Source organism: Diaphorina citri, unplaced genomic scaffold (assembly GCF_000475195.1).
Source record: "Diaphorina citri unplaced genomic scaffold, Diaci psyllid genome assembly version 1.1 scaffold83, whole genome shotgun sequence".
Lineage (NCBI taxonomy): Eukaryota > Metazoa > Arthropoda > Insecta > Hemiptera > Psyllidae > Diaphorina > Diaphorina citri.
The window spans coordinates 538,417-547,531 of record NW_007377520.1 but is presented as its reverse complement, the minus strand read 5'-3'; the positions used below and the strand labels follow the sequence as shown (position 1 = coordinate 547,531).

Here is a 9,115-nt window from a genome sequence, read left to right as displayed (position 1 = left end):
CTCGCCCATCTGTTAAGTGAAAAACTACGGGATGGGCATGCTACGACACAGACCACAAGAGTCTACTGCAGCAGTTGTTGCTATGAAACAAATTATATTTAACCCTACCAGTGCCCTAAATCACCAAAGTATGGAAAAGTATTTACAATCCCATATTTCGATATGATTCGTCCAAATTCAAAATTCTGCTTTTCCATTGGCTATTACACTTGTAAGATACTTTTCCATACTTTGGTGATTTAGGGCACAGGATTCGAACCCCAACTCACCTCCGGGTCGGGCGGGAACAGGATCCGCATGATTCGGAAGAAGTTCTGTGAGGACAGCTCGACACTGGTGTTGGCAAAGTTCATATGGAATAGCTGTGGGGACAGGTCACGGGGACAAATATCGCTCTCCCCACAGAGACCAGGTCTACTCACTGTTTAATGTCCCCCAGCCAGACAATTCTATTCTATTCTTACCTGGAATATAGCCTTGACGGTGGGTGGTAGGTTGGCAACCAGAGCCTCTTCCCTGTGTCGTATACACTCTTTGCGTATCTTGTTTTGTACTGGACGTTTCGGGTCTAAATTCTAGAACCGTCTTTAGCAGATTGTCACTATAGAGCAGTTGCGCTTACTTGGGAATGAAGCCGGAGAAGAACGGGACGAACGCCGACGCCAGGAGCGCCTGAAGGAGAGAGATAAGGGCGGGTTTTACCACTAATGCTGGGAATGGGATTTGCCAACTCGGGATTGAGATGAAAGAAGGATTTCCCTATGCTTAATATGTAGCCAGGTCAAGCTCGGATTGAACTCAATCCTGAGACAATCCACGGTGGTAAAACTCGACCTAAATAGGGTTAGACTAGTGTGCTAGCCTAGTGTGATATTGTCCATTATCCATTTGGATACGATTATGAAATTGGGGCTCCTGGATAGGATTAAATTCCTTAATCCAACTGGATTAACTTCAATTTGAAAGTGGAGTCTCACCTGTATAAGATCTTCCCGACTGTCAGATGGGCGAGAAGAGACACAATACTTCCCATTTAGGTGTTGGGTCAACACGAGAACACCAGAAAGTAACCCGTCGAAATATTTGCAATCGAAAAACGAGTACAAATTTTTGTCGATGGTGGGATTCGCCCATCATATATCCTCGTGAGGGATACATACAGTTTCCCAGTATTATTATTATTACTTAGGATTAAATAGTTTAATCCAACTGGATTAACTTCAGTGGAGTCTCACCTGTATCAGATCTTCCCGACTGTTGAAATGTGACACAATGACATTCTTGCCATCATATATCCTCGTGAGGGACACATGCAGTTTCCCGTTCACCTTCAGATGGGCATCCAGAGGCAGTGCCTTCTCCAGACATAATAATAGGTACTTTGAATACTTTGAAACTACCAACCTCCAGATTCGAAGTCCACCGAGCTACTCTTCTGATAGGTATACTGTGTCAATGGGCAACTCAAAATATTATTTGAGCAGTTCTAAATAAAGATTTATTTTGTTTCTCTTCAGATGGGCATCCAGAGGCAGTGCCTTCTCCAGACCTTCCCTCAGACACTCCTGAACTGAGAACGACGGACTGAATGGTCCGATGACACGACGTCGGGCCTCGCCTACTAGACGCAGGACGTCGCTTGTGATCTCTCCTGAAAACAGAAGGGAGAAGATCGTTTGATGTAGGTATGACTATGACGTACAATGTAACGTGGCTCGCGAGCTCTCGAGATGATCTTGTCAAGATCTTGTGCGGCTCTCTAATCATAAGTCATACTTGTTAAAAAAATTCTCGCCCGTAGCTAAAGATTAGAATTTTCATGAGACTGAATTGTGAAGATTGTAGACCAAAAAAAAAAAAAAAATGCCTGCGGGGTGGTTCATGAGACTGAATTGTGAAGATTGTAGACCAAAAAAAAAAAAAAATGCCTGCGGTGTGGCTCCCCCCCAAATCGGCTTTATGGGATTGCGGCTCCCGAAGATAAGGTTCCCTGCTATAACAATAACACAAAAAAACATTTCTTACTCAGGAGGTTTGATAGAGTGAACTGTAACTCCTCTGCTAAGGTCTTATCATCCCGAAAGCGAAGAGAGAAGAAGACAGGATAGGAGAAAGTCAGCCGTTCCGAGAACGAACCCTTTAGGATAAAGTTATCCCCGGGCAGGTGGTTCCTGCAACGTAGCGCATACAAGGCAGACGCGCTACCTTCCAAGCTAACTCGACTGGCAAGTGACAAATTGAATTTTATTAGAAAAAGATAAAAGAGGGACTCCCTGGGGAGCAATCATGCTATCCGTAGGTAGTTTTCAATCAGTTAAGGAAGTCCATAGGTAAAACGTGTCTTTTATAATAAGCACCTATAACCTGTAAGTACCAACAATGTAGGTACAGTACCTTTTACCTATTATAATACATATCTATTAGCTACTCAATGTAATACACACCTATTACCTAAGTAGGTAGGTAATTAGGTATTTGACCTATAATAAAACGGGATGTGGTGATGTCCAATGTACTAATTTTCTACGCTCAGGTGAAGGGATTAACATTATGCGAGCGTAGGTTTTACATAATAGAAACATAGTACAGTTTCGCTACACCTATTGTACAAAAGTAATAGAAAGTAAAAAGTTCTACCTAAAATTCGCACGAGATCAAGTAAGTACTTCTAACTAGCTTTGTTTAATCAAGTAGAAATGGTAGAATAGAAATAGTAGAACCCTGTTTATACTGCGAGAATGAGACTGAAAAGTCCCTTTACTCTCGCAGTCTAAACAAGGTCGAATCTGGAGGTTGGTGGTTCGAGTCCAAGTCAAGTCATAAAATTTAGCGTAGTGCATTAAGCAGGGAACGACATTTGTGACAAGCATTTATGCTTAACACAATTAAAATTCCTTCCTTTATAATTATCATTATTTTGTTCCTATTTAGGTACATATTGTATTGGAAAGTAGTAAGCATCCACTCACATCCATCGAGTAACTCTATTGGCAGGTAAATTCTTTACATCAGTCTGAGCGTGAGAGGTGTACACATACCGAAACACAAATTTTTCTTAGTGATAACGTTCGTCTGATATTTATGTAACCGAGACCGCACCTTATCAGAACGTTCTTTACCGATAACGCCATTTCTAGCTAAAAATTTCACAAGTAGGTACCTACTCAGCTACTCAGTATACTTATGTACCACATGACACCTACTGTATAGAAAAACGCCCCGATATTCCCATGTGTATGTAAGAAGTACAGGTCAAAAATTCACTGGAATCGTAGATAAAATCACAAAATTGTTTCAAGAATGCCTGATTACTAATCAGGCATACCTACCTTAAAAGTACATTGTTATTATCTTTTCCGGTACCTATACTTGTACCAAAGTAAACATTTTTTTTTTTTTAAGAGGTTTGACAGAGGGAACTGTAACTGCTATGGTCTTATCGTATCGAAATTGAAGAGAGAAGGAAGACACGATAGGAGAAAGCCAGCCGTTCCGAGAACGAACATTATCCCATCAGGATAAAATCCGCCCCGGGCGGGGATCGAACCCGCGGCCCAGCGCTTACAAGGCAGACGCACTACCAACTAAGCTAACTAGGCTGGCTCAAAGTAAACATGATGCATCCTTATCAGTAAATTAAAATAAATTAGAAATCACACACATTTCACGGGAAAATAGGAGGGTATGTCCGTTCAACCTCGGATTGAACTCAATCCTGAGACAATCCACGGTGGTAAAACTTGACCTAAATAGGGTTAGACTAGTGTGCTAGCCTAGTGTGATATTATCCATTTGGATACGATTATGAAATTGTGGCTCCTGGATAGGATTAAATTCCTTAACCCAACTGGATTAACCTCAATTTGAAAGTGGAGTCTCACCTGTATAAGATCTTCCCGACTGTTGAAATGTGACACAATGACATTCTTCCCATCATATATCCTCGTGAGGGATACATACAGTTTCCCATTATTATTACTTAGGATTAAATAGCTTAATCTGACTGGATTAACTTCAGTGGAGTCTCACCTGTATAAGATCTTCCCGACTGTTGAAGTGTGACACTATCACGTTCTTGCCATCATATATCCTCGTGAGGGACACATGCAGTTTCCCGTTCACCTTCAGATGGGCATCCAGAGGCAGTGCCTTCTCCAGACCTTCCCTCAGACACTCCTGAACTGAGAACGACGGACTGAATGGTCCGATGACACGACGTCGGGCCTCGCCTACTAGACGTAGGACGTCGCTTGTAATCTCTCCTGGAAACAGAAGGGAGAAGATCGTTTGATATGGGTATGACATCACTGTATTGATTAACTGTTAATTCTGTACAACTTACAACTGTATACACTATACAGTATATCTACCTCAACACTATTATAACAATAACACAAATATTTCCTTCTCAGGAGGTTTGATAGCTAAGCTGTGTCCATACATAGTTGACCGCGTCGATTGACGAGGTGAAGACGTGAATCTATGTTGTCGAGGCAGTGTACGGATTCAGTCGACGTCGATCGATGGTCGACTATGTGTGGACACAGCTTAAGGTCTTATCGTCCTGAAAGCGAAGAGAGAAGAAGACAGGATAGGAGAAAGTCAGCCGATCAAATATTTCCTTCTCAGGAGGTTTGAAAGAGGGAACTGCTCTGCTAAAGTTGTGTCCATAGATAGTTGACCGCGTCGATTGACGAGGTGAAGACGTGAATCTATGTTGTCGAGCCAGTGTACGGTTTCAGTTGACGTCGATCGATGGTCGACTATGTGTGGACACAGCTTAAGGTCTTATCGTCCTGGAAGCGAAGAGAGAAGAAGACAGGATAGGAGAAAGCCAGCCGATCCGAGAACGAACCCTTTAGGACAGGGTATGCGACACGAAACTTTTGGTTAAGACCGGTGCAACGGTTGGCGGCATTTTACTCAGCCGATCCGAGAACGAACCCTTTAGGACAGGGTATGCGACACGAAACTTTTGGTTAAGACCGGTGCAACGGTTGGCGGCATTTTACCGCTTTTTGGCATTTTTCGGTGTAATTTAACAATATCCCGGGAACGGTATAAGCTAGAGACTTGAAATTTGGTATGTACTTCACAAATGTGACAAAGATGCAACACAAAACGTTTGGTTGAGATGGTTGCTGCGCTTGGCGGTATTTTAACAGCTTTTGGACAGATTTCGACCGTTTTTTGGCGGTTTTCAGCTATAGCGACATAACGGACAAAGATGCAACACAAAACGTTCGGTTGAGATCGTTGCTGCGCTTGGCGGTATTTTGACCGCCTTAGGACAGATTTCGACCGTTTTTTGGCGGTTTTCAGCTATAGCGACAAAACGGTTAGAGATATTGTGAAAGTTAGGGTAAAAGAGCACTCAAATAAGCATCATCCAATAGGATAAGGAAAGTCGTGTGATGTTCACACCAGATTTTTATATATTAGATTTTCCGTGCTTTAAATGCATTTCCCTGCCAGCTTAGGTTAGTCTAATAAATTATAATCACATCGAATAACTCTATTGGCAGGTAATTTTTACCTTCTATTACCCTTACGTATAGGGAACCTATACAAGGTAATGAGAAAGTATTGCAATCGGTCCAAATTTTTTTACATTAGTCTGAGCGTGAGAGGTGTACACATACCAAAACACAAATTTTTCTTAGTGATAACGTTCGTCTGATATTTATGTAACTGATACCGCACCTTATCAGAACGTTCTTTCCCGATAACTCCATTTCTAGCTAAAAATTTTACAAGTACCTACTCAGCTACTCAGTACTCTCAGTGGGTAGGTCCCGATAACTCCATTTCTAGCTAAAAATTTTACAAGTACCTACTCAGCTACTCAGTACTCTCAGTGGGTAGGTATAGTTATGTACCACATGACACCTACTGTAGAAACAGCGCCCCATTTCCATTTGTACCTACATATATAGTGCAGGTTATATGCTGCGGTCAAAAATTAACAGGAATTTTAGATAAAATCACGAAATTGTCTTTTTTTCGACAGAGGCTTCATAGAGGGTACTGTAACTGTTAAGGTCTGATCGTCCCGAAAGGGATAATAGACATACCTTAAAAGTACTTGGAGCAAACATATTAGGTATACCATAAGGTACATTGTTATTCTCTTTTCCGGTACCTACTCGTACCAAAGTAAACATGATGCAATATGATGCATCCTTATCAGTAAATTAAAATAAATTAGAAATCACACACATTTCATGGGAAAATAGGAGTAGTGCAGGTCATATGCTGCGGTCAAAAATTAACAGGAATTTTAGATAAAATCACAAAATTGTTGTCTTTTTTTCGACAGAGGCTTCATAGAGGGTACTGTAACTGTTAAGGTCTTAAAAGTACTTGGAGCAAACATATTAGGTATTTAGGTATGCCATAAGGTACTTTATTATTCTCTTTTCCGGTACCTACTCGAACCAAAGTAAACATGATGCATCCTTATCAGTAAATTAAAATAAATTAGAAATCACACACATTTCACGGGAAAATAGGAGGGTATGTCCGTCAACAGCTAACTAATTAACTTCAGGTACTTACACTGGACTGCAAACAATTCGGGCCGGTTTGCAGTTCCATGCACTCTTACAGCCTTTTTTGGATGTTTTGAAAATAGGTAGATATTTAAAAACGTTTTTTTGGTACCAATGAAAGCTCATATTATCGTCTTCAAGATACCGCCTTTGGTTTTTTCATTGACGAACAATTTTCAATTGGAAAATTGTTGGTACAAAAAAGTTCCAACTTCTAAAGGTCCTCGTTGTGAGCCTATACCAGGTAGGGAAAAGTTCTCTGGGAAATCTGTTCAAAATTTTCACACTTAGTGTATTTAACGCGATGCTTGGTTCACAAACTAGGTACCAAATGGGTACCTACTTACCTATAAGTATATTTGACAGAATAGCCGCCAGGTATTATTATTATAATCACGGAGATAATATTCATTACATACACGGTGAGGTTATTTTCCACACTCAGTTACTTAGGTGATGGCTCATAGCTTGAATAAATTTGACTTCCTCAAAAATTCCACTCTAACCCGTACTGTCTTTATCCTAAACCTAATCTGTACATAATATACTGGACATGGGGTTCTAACAAGCCAAAGATGTCACCAGACTATTTTGATTCCACAGCCCCACAGGTTAAGAAACAACAACACCATGTATTTTGATTCCACAGGTAAAAAAACAACAACACCATGATGTTGATGCCAGGATTGATCATGAATCATCATGTTTACCTAATATACCTACTAAGGTATCTACCTACTTATTTTTTGTTTACCTAAGTACCTATTTATTTTATTTTTTTCTTTTTGTGTATTATCTTTTTATTGAGTTTTACTTTATTTTTCAACCCAACAAAGACAACAATTTATCTACCTACTTATTTTTTGTTTACCTAAGTACCTATTTATTTTATTTTTTTCTTTTTGTGTATTATCTTTTTATTGGGTTTTTTACTTTATTTTTCAACCCAGCAAAGACAACAAAAAATAAATTGCGAGGAAAATAAACATAAAGAACCTACCCAAGTAAAAACAGATAATGGATAACAAATTAATCACCATCCTTATTACTTTAGTCAGTTTAGTCACATGTTTGAACATGTTGGCTTTAGCTTCTTTTTCTTCTTTACTTTTGCTTCTCTTATCTTTTGCTTTCTATTCTTCTTCATTTCGTTCTTTAAATGTTCCTTCTTTTCTCCTTCGTCACCTTTTACAGTCGAACCTGTATAATTGGGAATCCAAAGGACCGGCAAAATTTTTCCCATCTATCCCAGGTACCTCATCTGAAGACTGATAAGAACAGTCACCTGTTTAGGAGATGATTCAACTCCAGTAGGTAGGTAGATTCATAGATGATATCAGAGTTTATGATTGTTCTAGTAACTGATAAGATTATTACCCAAGAACCTAGGTACTTACTAAGGAAGGTACCTGTTGTTTTTACAAAATTTATTCATCAAGTATAACCCCACAAGTTACTTACCATAGTATTATTGTAGGTAGGTAGGTACCTACAATAGAGATGTATTAATTGGAGAGGTGCAAGGCAGAAGACTCCCAGGCAGACCCAGAATCAGATGGATTGACTCAGTCAACGAGATCATGGGCCAGGAACCTCCTTCCACCAACATGCCAAGTTAGTGTCACACACTAAACAATAGCAACTATTTTGTTAGCTTTAAAATTTTTTAGGGTAAGCAGTTCCCCCCTCCCTTTTCGAGATTGATCTACCTATTTTGGTTGAAATTGTAAGATTAGGTACACATACTTTCATACTTATAGAGTTTAAAGCACCAAAATCCAATTTGACCATCTGTCTGTCTAACTGAGGTAAAATCTAGAACTTCATTTTCGAAAAAAAAAGGAAAGTCGTGTGATGTTCACACCAGATTTTTCCTATTAAAAACGGAGGTTCGATAGAGGATAGAGGGAACTGTAATAACGGAGTTGTTATCGTCTCGAAAGCGAAGAAAGATGGATAACAGGATAAGAGAAAGCCAGCCGTTCCGAGAACGAGCCTTATCTGCTTGGGATAAAGTTAGCCCCCGGGCGGGAATCGCACCCGTGACCTTGCACTTATTAACGCGGCCCATGTTTATCTTATCATGATACACATTTTCAGGCGTATTTCATATTTCAGGGTCTCCCGTAACTCGTATGCTAGGTTATGGGAAAACAAGAAGAAAAACAATGTTTAGATTTAGGTCTGTATAGTAAATCTGAAGATTTCCCAGCGATAGAAAAGTAATATACGAGTCCCCCAATACAATTTTAATATATAGTTTACAAAACAATTTAGATACAAAACAATTTAGATCTAAGACTGGCCATTCACAATCAGGTACAAGACAGGTTGCCTCAGATTACCTCTTACTGCTGGCATTCACTTTACACTATCAGGTAAATTTAGGTCCGTAGTAAATCTGAAGATTTCCCAGCGATAGAAAAGTAATATACGAGTCCCCTAATCCAATTTTAATGTATAGTTTACAAAACAATTTAGATCCAGTTCTAATCTAAGACTGGCCATTCACAATCAGGTACAAGACAGGTTGCCTCAGATTACCTCTTACTGCTGGCATTCAC

At 39.8% G+C, this 9,115-nt stretch overlaps 1 protein-coding gene and 1 long non-coding RNA gene across 10 annotated transcripts in view; one reads left to right on the top strand and one right to left on the bottom strand.

Moving 5' to 3' along the window:
• Positions 1-9,115, top strand: part of LOC113473335 (calcium-transporting ATPase type 2C member 1-like) — a 39,365-nt gene that overhangs the window by 28,936 nt on the left and 1,314 nt on the right. The gene's annotated exons all lie outside the window — the stretch shown is intronic.
• On the bottom strand, positions 4,040-8,122 carry LOC113473366. The gene is made up of 2 exons (XR_003395355.1): positions 8,013-8,122; positions 4,040-4,262 (listed from the first exon to the last, which is right to left on the bottom strand). It is a non-coding gene; the product is annotated as an uncharacterized LOC113473366 (long non-coding RNA).